Genomic DNA, 18,681 nt, shown 5'->3' with positions numbered 1-18,681 from the left:
GCGACGCAGTTTCTCTCGCGTCTGGGCGGACGCGGAACGCACCCGTTCGTCGGGGTGGCGCGGCCGGATTTAGCGACCGCACCACGCGGGGAAGGGAGGGGGACACGGGTGCGTCCAGGGCGCGGCACTGCTGGGCGGGGGTTGCGGGATCATCCAGGGCGCGGCACACTGGGGCGGGGCGAATGGGTGCGGCACCTGGGTGTGGAGGGGGTGGGGCATTGGGGCCACCTGTGTCCACCCTGGCGCCTCCGTCCCTGGATGGACCGGCGCCAGAGTCATGTATGGCCCCAGCGGATACACGCCCCTGACGTGGGGAGGCCAGGCCACTCGGGGCATCGCGGGGGGCGCTGGAGGAGGTTGCGGTTGCGGGGGGAATGAGGGAGGGGGGGGGCAGCACTTCCACGGGGGGGCACTGCACCGGAGGTCGCACTTGGGGAGGTGGGGTGACGTTATTACCTCCCCTCCTCCGCCGCCTGGGGCGTCTTATCGCCGGCACATTTTCTTCGTTGCCACTTAAATGTCCGCGCTGGAAGCGCGGGGGGTTAAACCGCTCTCTCTGGCCGCCGCGTCTTGCGTCACAATCCCCTATAGCGTCCCTCCGCAGAAGGAGACGTATCTGAGCGATCTCCTCTGCGGATAATAGAGGCGTCGGCGCGGCGGCGTTACGCACCCGATAATCACAAGAACGCGGCGGAGATTGGGGGCGTGAAGTCACTTGTGGGCGTGGTCGGGGTTGGGATAATGGGGGAGGGATGAGTGGCGATGCCGCTGGTGGCCTGGCGTCTTCTCTCGCTGCGTCTTGACGCCTCTTCGCGTTCCGCCTCCGCCGATTGCGACGCTTGTTCCGGTTTCGCCGCCTACGCTCCTCCGACGAAACTCGGAAGTGCTCCCACGAAGCGCCGCTCCTCCTATCCTCGGGCAGCGGCTCGTCCGAGATGACGCTGTAGTCATCTCGGTGACGTGGGGGCGTGGAGGGGGAGTACGGGACAAGGGGCGGCGCACACGAAAGCTCGCGACCCATATCCCGATCCGGTGTTCGCGCCCGAACGACGTCTACACACGGATCAGGCACACACACACGTGGAGGCACACGCACCTCGACCGCTTCGGTGCCACGATCAACGTCGGTCTGTGTGCTGACAGACCGACACGCCCACCGATCAATCGTGACGTAGCGCAAAGCGGCCGGACACAGTGATGATGGCGACACTTGGCCGTCCACATCGTCATGCCGTGGCGAAAACCTGTCGTCCTCCGGCTGACCTGGCTCCACTTCCCGCGTTGGCGACATCGAGCCGTCCAACGAGACGCCTCGGCGCGCCTGCACAGCGTCCTCCGAGGCGTCACCAGCACTCTCACTCACGTCACTCACACGAGCACTGGGGATAGGCATACGAGGCAACGCCAGGTTGTCCATCGTCGCCGGGGAGCACTGTGTAAAGGAGGGCGTTGGAGACACGTGAGTGGGGGGGGAAGGGGAGCACCGTGAGTCAGTGAACACAATCTCCGGGGAGGGAGTCGCGCGGACGCCTAAGGAACGTTCCGCGAGACCGGGGGCTATGGGAAGGGGGCGTGGCAACACGGGGGAGTCGTCACTTTCCGGGGATTGGACGACCTCGATAACGTATGAATCGATGATCGCGCACGCTGGTTCACTGATCACGTCACTAATTATGGGTCGCGAGCTCGGGGGGGAGTTGCGGGCGGAGGAGTAACACGGGGCAGTGGGAGTTAATGGGAGGGTGTGAGGATCCCACGACGACACTGTTTCAAACCCCGTCTCCAGCACTTGCCGCCAAGAATCAGGAATGTCCGTCGCTGGGGAGGGGGGATGGGGCGTGGGGAGAGGGAAGGATGGCGAAGAGTCAGAGGGATCGTCGCGGTGGCGGTACGCTCGAGAGATGCTCCCGGCAGAATCCATGGCGGGGAGCAGCGACGGGGAGCTCTGGGAGTCGGGGGGGGCGTAGGGAACGTCACGAGGGCGCCTCTCCTTCGCCTTCCGGCGAGTCCGTTGGGCGACGGGCGGGGTTGGCTTCTCGGCCATGAGGGGAGGGAAAGGGGGAGCGACTGTCTCGGGTGGGCTTACCACTGGTGGGGGCCAGTGAGACACGTCGCGGGGCAATCCAGGGCAGAGCACACACACTTGTAATCCAGTGGCAGGCACGTCGCGGCGATATCCCGGTGAAAACAAACACAGCTAATCCAAATAGGCACAAACACGAAATCCATGGTTTTCCCACGTGGCGTTGTTCACACACCTAATACACACACTAAGCCATAAGGCCGAGAAGCGATAATTAATAAATTTTTCCGGGGTTCCGGGACGGTTTTTCGGGTATTTTGCGTGATGAGGTCGGATGCTGCGGCGGTGGTGTGCGGCGAGAGTTTTTGACGCGAGGAAAGGTCTCGGAATGGCGAATTTTAGGCGTGAGAATGGGGAAAAATTCGCACGAAAGTGTTGTGTGGAGACTCCGGGAGTTTTGGTGTCGTCGGCGGGTCCGGGAGAGTCGTAGGAGCGTCGCGGACGTAACGGACGCGGTCCGTTTTCCGGGCCTTCGGTGCCATCTGTCGTGTGGGATCGCAGCGTCCTTCGTGGAGCATCCTGCGTTCGCTTCCCGGGGGAATGCTTTGGTCCTGGGAAATTCCCAAAAAAATTGCCATTTCCGGGGAATTTCCGGGGACTCGAAAAAGTCACTCAAAATCGTCCAGAAAACGTCAAGAAACACGATGAGAGAGCATTATCCTACTCACTCGAGTCATGTATTTTCTTTCGAAATGCTAAAATTCCGGGGAATCAGACTTAAAACTGCTTAAAAAGTCCTCTCTGGGGAATCTGATTCAAAGCTGCTTAAAAAGTCCTCTCCGGGGACTGGAAAAAATTTCCAAAATCGTCAGCAATGGCTAGAATACGGGACGGAAGAATCGGCATCAGTCAATAATTTCGGATGTTTTTGCAAAAAATATCGGCATGAAATGCAACTCTCCGAAAGAAAGCAATTCACGGTTTCATTGGACACCTGTGTTTCGTCATCATTCGCGACCCTCATTTTTTTACACTTGAAGTAAACAGAGTGCGTGCCGACGCCGTCGTCGGCCTCCGGGTCGAACTATCTGCCAGCAGCACGGCCCCCGCGAAATTCGACTGCGCTTTCAGTGGAAGGCGTTCATTGTTAGCGACGACTCCTTGGTAACGCGGATGAATGCTGCGTGTATTTCACCAGAAGCGTGATGCGTCCGTCTTGTCTCGTCATATTCGCAAGAAAAACTTGGAATTCTCGAGGAAACCTACGCTTGGCGGTCATTTTCCATGTTCACTCGATATATATATAATAATATATGGTGAATATTTGGAAGTTATTTTATAAATCTTGCATTCACCTAATTTCCGTGTGAAAAGTGTGCGGAAACTGTTTCGACAGCTTTCCGGAAGGTTTTCTTAAAAGTGAAAAATTTCATCATCATTCCCACGACGTATGTCACTCTTGGCATGCGAGTCCCGTCTACACTCCTATGTTAGCCATAAGGCCGAGGAGCCGTGCCCATACTACACTCCTATCTTAGCCATAAGGCCGAGGAGCCGGAAAAATTGTGCCCGGCTCTGCACTAGGATCAGTGCACTGCATTAGATGAACTTTTCTGCAGTGTTAGTGAGGGCATATTATTCATCCTCTTCAAACGATGTCTCATGTTAAAAAATTTTGTTTTCTGTCAGTTTTTATTTTTTGTGCTGTTGCTCGTTATTTTACAGACATGGTTTAAATGTAAAATGGTGATAAAATAAATGAATGAAGTGGTGGCCAGTGTTATTTTCTTCTTTCCTTCGCCCATTCGTTTCTTGCCTCACGAATCTCCGGACTTTGTCGCATTTTCGCGATTCGGGAATTTTTTAAATGAAACAAGGAAGAGAAACATCTGTTCTCATCAGCTTTTCTGATTTATGGAACCTTTTATGTTGGGCCGATCCCGGCGGTACTGCAATACCGGGCCAACCCGCGGCAGGGATGGAGTAAACTCCGGGGACCCCGCCCATGTTCAAAAATCAGATTAATATTCTGGTCCAGCAATGCTGGACGTATCAGATATTAAGCTGATAAGAACAGATAAGACGTTTATTGAATAAGATGCCACGTACATTGGTTCATTCAGAACATCAAATGTGTACATTTCCCCTTCTTTGGGGTATTGTTATACAAAAGGGCGACCCACAGAGTGTGGGCCGCCCTAGTAAAAAGCATTGGCTTTAATACAGTGGTTTCTGTGGCCCCTCAGTCAGGGGCCACTTTTCTCCGGCGGTCTCGAAGTGAGACCGACCGGGTATTGGCTGTTTGCTCATAGTTTATGTCTTTGTTCATAGTTTTCTCTTTTTTTTCTCTTATATCACTTCTCACTGCACTGCTCACGTTCTCCTTAAGCCATTTATCCACCATGGCGGAGTTTATTGCTCTATGACTACGGCACTTAGGGTTTTTGGGGAAATAATTTGTACAAACTTGCCATTTATACCCCATGGCGTACATTACATATATTGTTATCTTTATTTACAGAGCGAAGAAAATAGAAGATCTGGAACGATCGCTGTGTTTGCCACGCCGCTCCTTTCCGCCATTCAGCATCCCCTGCCACGCGCCGTCGCCTCGGGGCTTCCCACGCGGCTCTCCCACGCGCAGGCAGCAGCAGACGACGCCAGGCTGGAAGGAGGAGGGAGGGGAGGGCTTGGGGGAGGAGGGGGCGGGAGGGAGCACGACTCGGCGAAGCATGTTTCACCCTAGCGCCGCCAGAGCGCTCTCCGCTCTCTCTCACTTCTCGACGGAATTGGTTAATTCACCCCCCCTGCCGTCTGGCGGCATTCCGGCGAACTAACCACTTTGGGGGCAGCCACCGTGCTGCGACTATGGCCGTCTATCGCTCTGATCGCGCGGCTTTGCGGCAATCTTTGTTTGCACTGCCCTCAGGGGACGATTCACAGAACATTCATACTATCGCCGCGGCAACAAAAGACCGTCCTTTCGATGCTGACATTGTTGCCGCGACGCATTCACACTATGAAAACATGCACACTCACACTATAAACACATACACAAGCACGTTATCGGCCACGTCTCATCACACACGGGACTGCCCTCAACACAAAATACATATTTACAGCGGGTTTATTCCAATCACTCACACATTGCGCCCGCGAGAATCTATCATACCAACGCACTATTTACACATTCACACATTCGCGCGGTGCCTCACTTCCAAGCGAATAATCGCATTGCGGTCACTATCCGTCGCTAAAAAAGCGCTCGGAGTGAGGCCGGCGAGAAGAAAGTCGATGCCAGACCGTATTTTCACTGAGAAGATTTCCTCGCGGGCACATAAATACACACACACACGCACACTATTAACACTATTTACACACGTGCCTCCTGGCGTCACTAGGCGACGTCCTCAGGGAGCACGCTGGGACTGGGGGACCGGGGGAGGGGAGGAGGGGAGGGAAGGGGCGTGGCCGGAACCTCCGGCGCCGCGTCCGCTGGCCGCTCCCGACGCCCGATGATCGCCGCTCCGTCGTCGTCGTCCTCTCCGCCGCCGTCGACAGCCGCTCCGCGCTCCTGTGGTGCCACCGCTCCCGCGATGTACTGCCGCGCCCCGGTCATGTGTTCGACGTAGATGTCCCGCGACCATTTGATAGCCGCGGTGATCATCTGACGCCGAACACTGCGCATGCGGCCCTTCGGCACTCCCAAGCGAGTCAGGAGTGCGTCATTTCCGGGTGCCCACGAGCCCAGAGCTCCCACCACTAACGCCTCCAGGCTGTGCGGCACCCGATACTCCGACCGCACGCGCATCCGCTCGACCAGGGCGTCGTACTTCTCAATCTTCTTCTCCCGAGCGGCGGCGAGCGCGGCACTTCGGTTGTCGAACGGCACCACGACGTCCACGACGATCACCTCCCTGTCCGGTCCCTCGTCCCACGCCACCACATCCGGCCGCAGAAGACTCTCGTCACCTGGCACCCTCCGGTCCAACCGCACCCGCCAAGATGATGGAAGTGCCGCACGCAGAATTTCCACGATGGCGTCGTGGCGTCGACGCCATCCGTCAGAGTGCGCGAGGCAGTGGCAAATGACGTGAGGGAGTGTCTCATCTGCCTGCCCGCACACTCTGCACCTCGTGTCTCCCCTCGCTGCTCCTCTGCGGGCGGCGTTCAACGGCAGCACGTTCAGGCGGGCGCGGTGAATGAAGCGCCAGTCGCAAAACCGGATCATGCGCCCCGCCCCGACGAAGTGATTGCTGTCGGGACATAGGGAAGTCGCATCAATGACTTTCCCTTGATCCGGTTTCGCGACTAGCCTCCTCCGGAAGGCCTCTCCCACGGCGCGGATGAGGTAGCTGAAGAGGCGCCTCCTCGCTGGCGCCGGCACGACGATTTCTCTTCCGTTCGGCGAAGCGAAAGCCAGAGACACGGCGAGCTCGCGTCTGGCATCGCTCCACCGCCAAGTCACGGGGACGATATTCGTCAGCTCCTTGGTGGCGCGGCGGGTGCGGCTCCACACTGATGCCGCCGCGTTCGTCCCCGTGCCAATGGTCTCGTCGTCGGCGCCGTTGAGGTAGGAGCAGAGGGTGCCTCTTCCGATCGCCGCTGCATTTCCGGTCCTTCCGACGCGCCTCTCCACCACGTCGCGCAGAGTATGCCACGCCACGTTCGACACGCTCGAGTCGGGACACGTGAGCATGCGGAATGCGTGCACCACCGCAAACACGTCCTTCCGCACCGCGAGCGGCACGTGTCCCCCTCCCCCGCGCCCTCTAGGCATGGCGACGATCTCCCTCGATGCGCGAGTCGGCAGATGCATCCACTTTTTCACCGAACGATGCATATCTGCGTCGACTCGCGCGATCGCCGCCTTGGGCACGGGCGTGATGCGGAGCGTGTAGTCCAGGCGTGGCGTGAGGAACGTGTGGACTGCGTCGATCTTCTGCCACGGCGCTAACTCGCTTTCGTCTAGGCGCCGCAGGTCCTCGTGGATGTTGTTGAGGACGCCATGCGGTACCGCGTCGACGCCGTGGCCCACGGGTGAGCCGAGATACTTGTATGACTCACCGCGTGCGAGTGCACGCATGTCCGCTCCCTGCACTCGGAAGATCGTCGGCCGCACTCCTCGTTCCTCTCTCTGCGTGTTGGACCGGAAATCCATGTGTAGCGACCCGCACTTCCTTGCGTTGAAGCGCAGGCCGCACCACGACGCCGCTGCTCCCGCGACGTGCAGCAGGCCTCTCAGCATCCCCGCATCCTTGGCGACGAGGACCAAGTCATCTGCGTAGGCCAGCACGCAGACCGACGTTGATCCCATCGCGAACGCGGAGATGGCCCGCCGAGCGAGGACAGCACGGATCACGGGCTCCAGGGCGAGATTAAAAAGGAGCGGCGACAGCGGGTCCCCCTGCCGCACTCCGCAATTCACCGGAATCTCGTCCGTGGAGCCGCTCGCCGTGATGATGTTGGTTGTGCTGCCCGCGTAAATCTCGGCGATGGCCCCCACCATCCTTTCAGGCATGCCCATCGCGCGCAGCATCCGCGCGATGTGCGCATGCGGCACCGACCCAAAGGCATCTGTCAGATCAAGCCACGCCACCGCGATCTCCCTCCGCGCGCTCCTGGTGTAGTCGAGCGCGGCTTGGAGCACGAAATTGTGCTCCATGCATCCTTCGGTGGCGGGCAAAAATCCTTTTTGGGCCGGAAATGACAGGCGCCGGCCGCGGACCGCCCAAGCCGCGATGCGGTCCGCGAGCACGCCTGTGTATAATTTAGCGATGGTGGGACTGAGAGCGATCGGCCTCCAATTGCCGATCTCATCTTCGTCGCCGCCCTTGTGGAGGAGAATTGTGTTGCTCTCCTTCCACTCCTTCGGCACCCGGCCTGCCCGGAAGCAGAAGTCGTAGATTGCCGCCAGCACGCGGCAATCCGGATCTATCTGCCTCCAGGCCGAATAAAGTACGCCGTCTGGGCCGGGTGCGGTGTTGTGGGTGCGACGAAGGCGCCTGCTGACTTCTCCCGCGGTGATCGGTCTCATCAGTGGAGCCGCATCCTCTTCTTCTCGGCCGCTGCGCTCGAACGGCGGCACGACGGAGGGCGCGGCGAGCGCCTCGTCGTACCGCGGCCGCTCCCGCGAGAAAAAGGCTTTCACCTGCGGCAGCGGAATGCGGCAACGGTCCGCATCATTGCCGCCGCAGACTCGTTTGAATGCCTTCCCTTTCTTCTCGCGGTAGAGCGCCTGCAGCTCCGCAGCGGTGAGTGGCGGGTCCTGCCTCCGTTGCCGATGAGACGCTGCACCCCGGGAGAGTGGAGAGGTTATCCCGCTTGCCGCCCGTGCCGCGTCGCGCATCGAGCGCACGACGCGAAAGATGCCGTCCGCGCCATCCCCAGCGAGGCCAATCTCAATCAGCCAGGATTGTTGCTGGAGAGTGGCAGGTGCTGTCACAGACGGCGCTTCAAACTGCGTCGCGACGGCGTTCAGAAGATCGTCCGGAAGTCGCGACGCAGTTTCTCTCGCGTCTGGGCGGACGCGGAACGCACCCGTGCGTCGAGGTGGCGCGGCCGGGTTTAACGACCGCACCACGCGGGGAAGGGGGGGGGACACGGGTGCATCCAGGGCGCGGCACTGTGTGGCGGGGGATGCGGGATCATCCATGGCGCGGCACTGTTGGGCGGGGGGTACGGGATTATCCATGGCGCGGCACTGTGGAGTGGGAGATGTGGGTGCGGCACTTGGGCGTGGGGGGGAAGGGGCATTTGGGCCGCCTGCATCCACCCTGGCGCCTCCGTCCCTGGATGGACCGGCGCCAGAGTCGTTTGCGGCCTCAACGGATACACGCCCCTGGCGTGGGGAGGCCAAGCCACTCGGGGCATCGCGGGGGGCGGTGGAGGAGGTTGTGGTTGAAAGGCGGGTGCCGGGTGTGGCACCGGGGAAGGCGCTCGCGGGATATTCACATTGTTAATCACTTCCTGTGGCGGCGGAACGGGATTACCGCCCCTTCTCCGCCTTCTCTTGCGTCTTTTCGCATTGTTGTTGGATTCCGCTTCACTAAGAACTGTTTGGAAGCGCGGGGGATAGTGCCGCTCCCTCTCACCGCCGTGCCGCGCTTCATTATCTCTTGCCACGCCTCTCCGCAGAAGGAGGCGCAGCTGAGCAATCTCCTCAGCGGAGAGCAGGGGCGCCGGCGCGGCGGGTAAACGCACACGATCGTCCTGCTCGCGGTTACTTACACGCGGCGGTGATTGGGGGCGTGCCGTCACTTGTGGGCGTGGTCCGGGTCGGGATATCAGTGGAGGGATGGGTTGCGATGCCGCTGGTGGCCTGGCGTCTTCTCCCGCTGCGTCGCGACGCCTCTCCGCGTTCCGCCTCCGCCGATTGCGGCGCCTATTGCGGTTACGCCGTCTCCGCTCCTCCGATGAGACGCGGAAATGCTCCCACGAAGCATCGTGCCTCCAATCTGCTGGCAGCGGCTCGTCCGAGATGACGCTGTAGTCATCTCGGGGGCGTGGGGGCGTGGAGGGGGAGTATGGGACAAGGGGCGCCGCACGCGGAAGCTCGCGACCTATAACTCGATCCGGTGATCGCGCCTGAGAGACGTCCACACACGGATCATGCACACACACACGCGGGGTCACACGCACCTCGACCGCTTCGGCGTCACGATCAACGTCGGTCTGTGTGCCGACAGACCGACACGCCCACCTGTCAATCGTGACGTAGCGCTCAGCGGTCGAGAACGGGGATGCTGGCGACTCTTGGCCGTCCAGATGATCTCGCCGTGGCGAGAACCTATCGGCAGCCGGCAGACCGAGCTCTACGTCTGGCGTTGGCGACGTCAAGCCGTCCAACGCGACGCCTCGGCGCGCCTGCACAGCGTCCTCCGAGGCGTCACAAGCACTGTCACGCACTTCACACACGCAGGCACTGGGGCGTGGCGAACGAGGTGACGCCGGGTCGTCCATCGTCCGCGGAGAGCACTGGGTGTGGGAGGGTGTGGGTGACACGTGAGTGGGGGAGGAAGAGGGGGGCTGAGATTGCGTATCCCTGAAGATAATCTCAGGAGAGATAGTCGCACGGACGCCTAATGAACGTTCCGCGAGACCGGGGGCTAAGGGATGGGGGCGTGGCAACACGGGGGCGTGGTCGCTCACTGGGGAAGACACGTACTCGATGACGAGCGGATCGTTCATCTGAGTCACTATCTCACTCACTCGGTCACTGATCAGTGGTCGCGAGCTGGACGAACTGGAGGGGGAGGGACGTGGGGAGGGGTGGTGATTGGCAGTGGGTGTCATGGGAGAGGCGCGTGGGTCCCACGTGGATGCTGTGTCGATCCCGTGCTCCAGTAGGTCTCGCCATGAGTCGCTGATCCGTTCGGCGGGGGAGGGGGGATGCGGCGTGGGGAGTGGGAGAGAGGGCGTTGAGCAGGCGGAGAAGGGGGGGTCGATGGCGTCACGATGCTGGTACATCCTCACCTCCTTCCCTTTCCGGCGGCCTCGGCGTACGGCGAGCGGCGGCGTGGGCTGAGAGGACGCCATGACTGATGTTGCCGCGCCACGTGTGCACCAACCACGTGGTTAGCAACAGCCAAACCGCTCACCCTACGACCGCCAAACTCGCACAGGCCGTTGCACACACATACATAAACACAATATGAAAAATACACAACACCACCTTGCACCCAACTCTATATTTTCGTAGTCAAAGTCGGCCGAGGGTAGGCGCCGCTATACGGCACCCGGGGCGTCTTAGAAAAGTACGCACACGCACAGACACTGTAAACGAACACAAACACATCCACAAAACATTTCACAGGTGTGCCGGCACACACACCCGAGATATTGGCCGCACCCGAGATTTGGCGCCAAAACGCTAAAACGCGAAGTATGAGGAATTTCGGCACCAAATTCTGAAAGCAGAGGGAAAGGACACAAACAAAAACACTGTTAAAATCTCAAAGTCGTAGCACTTGCGGGTGCGGCACCACCACAGTTTTAAACTTAGGCACCGTCGACGCCCAGCGCGAAGTCGGGGCGGACGGCTCGAGCGCTTGGCAGGCAGGACCGGGGGGACTAGCCGGTATCCTGGCTTGCGGCGGTCGGTTTCAGGAGCGCTCCCCTGACACGTCCGCTCTCTACACTTTGATCTTAGCCATAAGGCCGAGAAGCGATAATTAATAAATTTTTCCGGGGTTCCGGGACGGTTTTTCGGGTATTTTGCGTGATGAGGTCGGATGCTGCGGCGGTGGTGTGCGGCGAGAGTTTTTGACGCGAGGAAAGGTCTCGGAATGGCGAATTTTAGGCGTGAGAATGGGGAAAAATTCGCACGAAAGTGTTGTGTGGAGACTCCGGGAGTTTTGGTGTCGTCGGCGGGTCCGGGAGAGTCGTAGGAGCGTCGCGGACGTAACGGACGCGGTCCGTTTTCCGGGCCTTCGGTGCCATCTGTCGTGTGGGATCGCAGCGTCCTTCGTGGAGCATCCTGCGTTCGCTTCCCGGGGGAATGCTTTGGTCCTGGGAAATTCCCAAAAAAATTGCCATTTCCGGGGAATTTCCGGGGACTCGAAAAAGTCACTCAAAATCGTCCAGAAAACGTCAAGAAACACGATGAGAGAGCATTATCCTACTCACTCGAGTCATGTATTTTCTTTCGAAATGCTAAAATTCCGGGGAATCAGACTTAAAACTGCTTAAAAAGTCCTCTCTGGGGAATCTGATTCAAAGCTGCTTAAAAAGTCCTCTCCGGGGACTGGAAAAAATTTCCAAAATCGTCAGCAATGGCTAGAATACGGGACGGAAGAATCGGCATCAGTCAATAATTTCGGATGTTTTTGCAAAAAATATCGGCATGAAATGCAACTCTCCGAAAGAAAGCAATTCACGGTTTCATTGGACACCTGTGTTTCGTCATCATTCGCGACCCTCATTTTTTTACACTTGAAGTAAACAGAGTGCGTGCCGACGCCATCGTCGGCCTCCGGGTCGAACTATCTGCCAGCAGCACGGCCCCCGCGAAATTCGACTGCGCTTTCAGAGGAAGGCGTTCATTGTTAGCGACGACTCCTTGGTAACGCGGATGAATGCTGCGTGTATTTCACCAGAAGCGTGATGCGTCCGTCTTGTCTCGTCATATTCGCAAGAAAAACTTGGAATTCTCGAGGAAACCTACGCTTGGCGGTCATTTTCCATGTTCACTCGATCCGGTGAATATTTGGAAGTTATTTTATAAATCTTGCATTCACCTAATTTCCGTGTGAAAAGTGTGCGGAAACTGTTTCGACAGCTTTCCGGAAGGTTTTCTTAAAAGTGAAAAATTTCATCATCATTCCCACGACGTATGTCACTCTTGGCATGCGAGTCCCGTCTACACTCCTATGTTAGCCATAAGGCCGAGGAGCCGTGCCCATACTACACTCCTATCTTAGCCATAAGGCCGAGGAGCCGGAAAAATTGTGCCCGGCTCTGCACTAGGATCAGTGCACTGCATTAGATGAACTTTTCTGCAGTGTTAGTGAGGGCATATTATTCATCCTCTTCAAACGATGTCTCATGTTAAAAAATTTTGTTTTCTGTCAGTTTTTATTTTTTGTGCTGTTGCTTGTTATTTTACAGACATGGTTTAAATGTAAAATGGTGATAAAATAAATGAATGAAGTGGTGGCCAGTGTTATTTTCTTCTTTCCTTCGCCCATTCGTTTCTTGCCTCACGAATCTCCGGACTTTGTCGCATTTTCGCGATTCGGGAATTTTTTAAATGAAACAAGGAAGAGAAACATCTGTTCTCATCAGCTTTTCTGATTTATGGAACCTTTTATGTTGGGCCGATCCCGGCGGTACTGCAATACCGGGCCAACCCGCGGCAGGGATGGAGTAAACTCCGGGGACCCCGCCCATGTTCAAAAATCAGATTAATATTCTGGTCCAGCAATGCTGGACGTATCAGATATTAAGCTGATAAGAACAGATAAAATTCTTTATTTAATAAGATGCCACGTACATTGGTTCATTCAGAACATCAAATGTGAACATTTCCCCTTCCTTGGGGTTTGTGATACAAAAGGACGACCCACAAAGTGTGGGCCGCCCTTGTAATATTCATTGAAGCTATTACATGATATGGCGTAACCCCTCAGTCAGGGGTTACTTTTCCCTGCCGGCTTCGAAGAGAGGCCGGTCAGGTAATTGTCTTAATGTTTATGTTCACTGCGCTTTTCACACTTAATATTGTCATTCATTCAAGGGGAAATAAATGCTTTCCATTCACACATATTTATTTACAATTCATACGCACAGAAAACACATGCTGGGCGGCCACTTATACCCCGTGGCCGCCCGCTCATTCATACTTGCGCCGTGGCCACTTATACACTGTGGCCACTGACGCATTTTCCTCCGCCGCGACGCTCTCTTGTTTTCCCCGTCCGCCCAGGTGTTCCGCGCGCATCCGGTTCGCGCCGGTCGATGTGTGTCTGCAGCCGTCCGCCGAGCGCGTGGAAATTTCCCAAGCCCACGCGCATCTCCTCTGCGCCGGCCGCTGTCAGCTCTGCGGCGGTCGCCGGGAGGCCAGCTGTTTGCCTGGTCGACCGTCGAGGGGGACGGGGAGGGCGGTGGGGGGACTGAGGAGGGACCACTGGAGGGGCAAGGGACATTCCTTCCAAGGTTGCTGCATTCCTTCCTTCCCCCGCTTCCGCCTCGGCGGCGGAGTTACACACACATTCACAAAACACACACATTCGCCCTGGCAGGCCGTGGGAACGGCCAGCAGCTATGCCGCCGCCGGCGCGCCACCTGCCCCAGACTGCGGCCGGCGGGCGAACTAAAAACTTCGGGGGACGACACCGCTCTATGATTTTGCCATTGATTTCCCTGGGCGCGCGCGCGCGCGGCAATCTCTGTTTACACTGCGCCCAGGGAACATTCACACGTTCGCCACGGCAACGAAGGACCGTCTTGTCGATGCTGACATCGTTGCCGCGACGCACTCATACATGAGACACACACATGGCAATTTCACGTCACACCCGGTGCCGCCCCCGAGTCAACACTTTCACACTGAAGATTTCACGTGGAAGCAGTGGCGTTAATACTTTGTGCCCGCGAGATTAACATACACAGAGGAAAAAAAAAACACTATTCACAAACAAACACTAAAGAGTGACACGTGAAAATAATACCTGTAGAACACTCCGTGCCCGCGAGATTTACCCACACACAAATTTACACATTCACTCATTCATGCATTCGTTCAGCCCCACTTCCGAGCGAATAAGCGCATTGCGGTCACTATTCGTCGCACTCCCTAGGCTCGGAGTGAGGCTGGAGGGGAAAAGTCGACGCCAGACCGTGCTTTGAAGACATTTTCTCGCGGATACATAAACACACACATACACTATTTACAATATTTACATACGTGCCTCCTGGCGTCACTAGGCGACGTCCTCAGGAAACACGCTGGGACTGGGGGACCGGGGGAAGGGGGGAGGGGAGGGAGGGGGCGTGGCCGGAACATCCGGCGCCGCGTCCGCTGGCCGCTCCCGTCGCCCGATGATCGGCGCTCCGTCGTCGTCCTCTCCGCTGCCGTCGACTGCCGCTCCGCGCTCCTGTGGTGCCGCCGCTCTCGCGATGTATTGCCGTGCCCCGGTCATGTGCTCGACGTAGATGTCCCGCGACCATTTGATAGCCGCGGTGATCATCTGACGCCGAACACTGCGCATGCGGCCCTTCGGCACTCCCAAGCGAGTCAAGAGTGCGTCATTTCCGGGTGCCCACGAGCCCAGAGCTCCCACCACTAACGCCTCTAGGCTGTGCGGCACCCGATACTGCGACCGCACGCGCATCCGCTCGACCAGGGCGTCGTACTTCTCAATTTTCTTCTCCCGAGCGGCGGCAAGCGCAGCACTCCTGTTGTCGAACGGCACGACGACGTCCACGACGATCACCTCCCTGTCCGGTCCCTCGTCCCACGCTACGACATCCGGCCGCAGAAGACTCTCGTCGCCTGGCACCCTCCGGTCCAACCGCACCCGCCATGATGATGGAAGTGCCGCCCGCAGAATTTCCACGATGGCGTCGTGGCGTCGACGCCATCCGTCAGAGTGCGCGAGGCAGTGGCAGATGACGTGAGGGAGTGTCTCGTCTGCCTGCCCGCACACTCTGCACCTCGTGTCTCCCCTCGCTGCTCCTCTGCGGGCGGCGTTCAACGGCAGCACGTTCAGGCGGGCGCGGTGTATGAAGCGCCAGTCGCAAAACCGGATCATTCGGCCCGCCCCGACGAAGTGGTTGCTGTCGGGGCACAGGGAAGTCGCCTCCATGACTTTCCCTTGATCCGGCTTCGCGACTAGCCTCCTCCGGAAGGCCTCTCCCACGGCGCGGATGAGGTAGCTGAAGAGGCGCCTCCTCGCTGGCGCCGGCACGACGACTTCTCTGCCGTGCGGCGAAGCGAAAGCAAGAGACACGGCGAGCTCGCGTCTCGCATCGCTCCACCGCCAGGTCACGGGGACGATGTTCGTCAGCTCCTTGGTGGCGCGGCGGGTGCGGCTCCACACTGATGCCGCCGCGTTAGTCCCCGTGCCGATGGTGTCGTCGTCGGCGCCGTTGAGGTAGGAGCAGAGGGCGCCTCTTCCGATCGCCGCTGCATTTCCGGTCCTTCCGACGCGCCTCTCCACCACGTCGCGCAGAGTATGCCACGCCACGTTCGACACGCTCGAGTCGGGACACGTGAGCATGCGGAATGCGTGCACCACCGCGAAGACGTCCTTCCGCACCGCGAGCGGCACGTGTCCCCCTCCCCCGCGCCCTCTAGGCATGGCGACGATCTCCCTCGATGCGCGAGTCGGCAGATACATCCACTTTTTAACCGAACGATGCACATCTGCGTCGACTCGCGCGATCGCCGCCTTGGGCACGGGCGTGATGCGGAGCGTGTAGTCCAGGCGTGGCGTGAGGAACGTGTGGACCGCGTCGATCTTCTGCCACGGCGCTAACTCGCTTTCGTCCAGGCGCCGCAGGTCCTCGTGGATGTTGTTGAGGACGCCGTGCGGCACCGCGTCGACGCCGTGGCCCACGGGTGAGCCGAGGTACTTGTAAGCCTCACCGCGTGCGAGTGCGCGCATGTCCTCCCCCTGCACTCGGAAGATCGTGGGCCGCACTCCTCGTTCCTCTCTCTGCGTGTCGGACCGGAAATCCATGTGGAGCGACCCGCACTTTCTTGCGTTGAAGCGCAGGCCGCACCACGACGCCGCTGCTCCCGCGACGTGCAGCAGGCCTCTCAGCATCCCCGCATCCTTGGCGACGAGGACCAAGTCATCCGCGTAGGCCAGCACGCAGACCGACGTTGATCCCATCTTGAACGCGGAGATGGCGCGCCGAGCGAGGACAGCACGAATCACGGGCTCCAGAGCGAGATTAAAAAGGAGCGGCGACAGCGGATCACCCTGCCGCACTCCGCACTTCACCGGAATCTCGCCCGTGGAGCCGCTCGCCGTGATGATGTTAGTTGTGCTGCCCTCGTACATCTCGGCGATCGCCCCCACCATCCTTTCAGGCATGCCCATCGCGCGCAGCATTCGCGCGATGTGAGCATGCGGCACCGACCCAAAGGCATCCGTCAAATCCAGCCACGCCACCGCAATCTCCCTCCGCGCGCTCCTGGCATGGTCGAGCGCGGCTTGGAGCACAAAGTTGTGCTCCATGCATCCTTCGGTGGCGGGCAGGAATCCTTTTTGGGCCGGGAAGGACATGCGTCGTCCACGGACCGCCCAAGCCGCGATGCGGTCCGCGAGCACGCCCGTGTAGACCTTAAGGATGGTGAGACTGAGAGCGATCGGCCTCCAATTGCCGATCTCATCTTCGTCGCCGCCCTTGTGGAGGAGAATGGTGTGGCTCTCCTTCCACTCCTTCGGCACCCGGCCTGCCCGGAAGCAGAAGTCGTAAATTGCCGCCAGCACGCGGCAATCCGGATCTATCCGCTTCCAGGCTGAGTAAGGCACGCCGTCAGGGCCGGGTGCAGTGTTGAGGGTGCGACGAAGGCGCCTGCTGACTTCTCCCGCGGTGATCGGTCTCATCAGCATATCCCCTTCCTCTTCTTCTCGGCCGCTGCGCTCGAACGGCGGCACGACGGAGGGCGCGGCGAGCGCCTCGTCGTACCGCGGCCGCTCCCGCGAGAAAAAGGCTTTCACCTGCGGCAGCGGAATGCGGCAACGGTCCGCATCATTGCCGCCGCAGACTCTCTTAAAAGCCTTCCCTTTCTTCTCGCGGTAGAGCGCCTGCAGCTCCGCAGCGGTGAGTGGCGGGTCCTGCCTCCGATGCCGATGAGACGCTGCACCCCGGGAGAGTGGAGAGGTTATCCCGCTTGCCGCCCGCGCCGCGTCGCGCATCGAGCGGACGACGCGAAAGATGCCGTCCGTGCTCTCTCCAGCGAGGCCGATTTGAATCAGCCACGCCTGCTGCTGGAGTGTGGCCGGTGTTTGCACGGACGGCGCATCGACCTGCGCCGCGACGGCGTTCAGGAGGTCTTCCGGGAGTCGCGACGCGGTTTCTCTCGCGTCTGGCCGGACGCGGAACGCACCCGTTCGTCGGGGTGGCGCGGCCGGATTTAGCGACCGCACCACGCGGGGAAGGGAGGGGGACACGGGTGCGTCCAGGGCGCGGCATTGCTGGGCGGGGGGTGCGGGATCATCCAGGGCGCGGAACACTGGGGCGGGGCGAATGGGTGCGGCACCTGGGTGTGGAAGGGGTAGGGCATTGGGGCCACCTGTGTCCACCCTGGCGCCTCCGTCCCTGGATGGACCGGCGCCAGAGTCATATATGGCCCCAGCGGATACACGCCCCTGGCGTGGGGAGGCCAGGCCACTCGGGGCATCGCGGGGGGCGCTGGGGGATGTTGTGGGGGGAAGGCGGGGGCCGGGTGTGGCACCGGGGAAGGCGCACGCGGGTGTGGAACATTGTGCAGCACTTCATTCGGTGGCGTTGCGGGATTACCTCCCCTCCTCCGCCTTCTTTTGCGTCTATTCGCATTCTCGCGCATTTCTTCGAAGCGCGGGGGATTGTACCGCTCCCTCACACCGCCGCGCCGCGCGTCATCATCCCTTGCCGCGCCTCTTCGCAGGAGGAGCCGCAACTGGGCGATCTCCTCAGCGGTGAATAGAGGCGCCGGCGCGGCTGCGGAACGAAAACGATACTCTTGTTCTCTATCACTGATACGCGGCGGTGATTGGGGGCGTGCCGTCACTTGTGGGCGTGGTCGGGGTTGGGATTGTGGGGGAGGAGTGAGTGGCGATGCCGCTGGTGGCCTGGCGTCTTCCCTCTCGCCGTCGCGACGCCTCGCCGCGTTCCGCCTCCGCCGATTGCGGCGCTTGTTCCGGTTGCGCCGCCTCCGCTCCTCCGACGAGACGCGGAAGTGCTCCCACGAAGCGCCGCGCCTCCGATCCTCGGGCAGTGGCGCGTCGGAGATGACGCTATAATCGTCCCGGAAGCGTGGGGGCGTGGAGGGGGAGTACGGGACAAGGGGCGTCGCACACGGATGCTCGCGACCCATTACCCGATCCGGTGATCGCGCCTGCACTGCGTCCACACACGAATCACGCACACTCACACTCTGAGGCACGCACACCTCGACCGCTTCGGCGTCACGATCGACGTCGGTCTGTGTGCCGACAGACCGA

At 59.5% G+C, this 18,681-nt stretch overlaps 2 pseudogenes; both read right to left on the bottom strand.

Moving 5' to 3' along the window:
- Positions 1 to 3,947: 3,947 nt before the first annotated feature.
- Positions 3,948 to 4,123, bottom strand: LOC124173713 (annotated as a pseudogene).
- An 8,707-nt stretch (positions 4,124 to 12,830) lies between these two features.
- Positions 12,831 to 13,007, bottom strand: LOC124173844 (annotated as a pseudogene).
- Positions 13,008 to 18,681: the final 5,674 nt, after the last annotated feature.

The sequence above is a fragment of the Ischnura elegans genome, chromosome 1, assembly GCF_921293095.1.
Source record: "Ischnura elegans chromosome 1, ioIscEleg1.1, whole genome shotgun sequence".
Classification (NCBI taxonomy): domain Eukaryota; kingdom Metazoa; phylum Arthropoda; class Insecta; order Odonata; family Coenagrionidae; genus Ischnura; species Ischnura elegans.
Note: the sequence above shows the minus strand (reverse complement) of the source record. Positions and strands in the feature narration are given on the sequence as shown.